General features: G+C 38.2%; 1 protein-coding gene across 2 annotated transcripts in view; it reads left to right on the forward strand.

The window, feature by feature from the left end:
• LOC105808829 (nuclear body protein SP140-like protein) overlaps positions 1-1834 on the forward strand; it is an 85309-nt gene that overhangs the window by 52671 nt on the left and 30804 nt on the right. The window lies entirely within an intron of this gene.

The following is a 1834-nucleotide window of genomic DNA, read 5'->3' on the forward strand; positions in this document are numbered from 1 at the left end:
TTGCTGTGAGCTAGGTTGACACCACGGCACTCTAGCCCGGGCAACAGAACCACATTCTGTCTCAAAAACAAAACAAAACAAAAGCTACTGTTTCCAGTTGCATTTTATTCTGAGCACTTTGACTCCCTTGTGTCCAGTTAATCCTGGGAATTTCTTTTCAGCATTAAAAATGGAAGGAGGCAGGAAATTATTATAAACTCATGCTTAACAGGATGGGTCTCAGTGACTAAGTGTATGTAATTATATATTGCTGCTGTAGAAGAAATAAATAGCAAAATGATGGCATCTTTTTAATACCTACTGTTGTGCCTATGAATATTAAGATCTTAGATTTTTATAGCAATATATTGGTTGACATTAATGTCGTTTGTAACTGTAAAAGCCTAAAAAGACAACTGTTCCTGCTATGTAATTATAGACAGAAATAAAAACTTCAGATCAACCACTCTCAAACTATAGTATAGTTTTTGACAGAAACATATTGTGTTATTTCAATGCACTTTGACAAATAAAATCTCATTTTGTCATCACAAAATCTTTAAGATGTAGGCAGGCTAACTCTTGCTATCCCTATTTTAGAGTGAGAAAACAGATGTACAAATGTGTGAGGGTCAGAACACAAAAGGAGCAACAGGGACTAAGCGTCTCATGGTGGGTAACTGTTGTTTGTAACGGACAGGAGGCTAAGAGCCGTGTCATGGGAATCAAAGTCCAAAGAAGAGGCACAAGGAACCCAGAGTATTCACAGGGGACTATATCAGTGCCTGATGTAAGAAAGCTTGTTTAACAACTGTGTGTGTGCATGTGCGTGCGTGTGTATTCATTATATATAACATATACATACATACACACACATATAGGTATATGTATGTTGGTTGAAATATCAACGAAGATATCTGAACTATATTTGTTGATATCAATGGAGAGGAATAAAAGTCACAAAGCAACAGAGAGACTAGGGATGGAGTGAGCTAGGTGGTGTACAAAATACCTAGAAAGATAAAGCCAAAAAGGATAAACTTAGAAATAAAGGCGAACAGAGATTAAGAGCATGATGATGAAAAGAGAAAAGGCAACACAGAAGACAAGAAAATTCAGGGAGAGAGAAGCTCACAGAGTCAGAGAGATAGAAATAGAAATGTATAGAGGCAGAACAATGGGCAGAAATGAGAAGTAAGGGGGAAAATGAGGAGTGACCAGACAGGAAAAGAGAGCAAATCTCTGTTGGATGTGAGGTGTAGTCATGGAGTGAGTGTATTTCTTTCTCTACTCATCTGAGCTCTGAAAATGGTTCAGCAGAACCACATTGAGATGTGCTTCCTGGTTCTCTGGCCACTATCTACAGTTTATCATTTCCTTGTTTGTCTTCAATGTCCTGTGAATCCAAAGCTCTTCAAATGAATACAGAAAGAGTCAGAAGAGATGCAGCCCATTAGCTTGTGATGGAGAAGACAATCATGATTATTAATTATCAATTATCTTTGTTTTCCTGTGTGCACAGAGGAAAAGCTCTTTATTCTTTTCCTTACCTTTCTCCCAAAACATTTGCAGACACAAATACACACATAGGCACCACACACACAGACTTGTGCACAGGCTCTGACTGCTTTCAGCAGGTTTGAGGCAGGCAAAAGAGAAAGAAGAGTTGGGCTTCTGAATGAAAGGAGGAGACACTGAGTGGATAACATAAGGAGAAAGAATGGGAAAAAGTAGGCTGGGGTCACTAAATGAAAAGATGTCAGAGAAAGCTTCAAGTTTTTCTATGTGGACATAGGATCTAAATATACCGGTAGTTAAGGAGATTTGTGGCATAAGAGGGATGATTTTCAAGATA

The sequence above is a fragment of the Propithecus coquereli genome, unplaced genomic scaffold (assembly GCF_000956105.1).
Source record: "Propithecus coquereli isolate 6110/MARCELLA unplaced genomic scaffold, Pcoq_1.0 Scaffold18, whole genome shotgun sequence".
In the NCBI taxonomy this organism is placed as follows: Eukaryota; Metazoa; Chordata; class Mammalia; order Primates; family Indriidae; genus Propithecus; species Propithecus coquereli.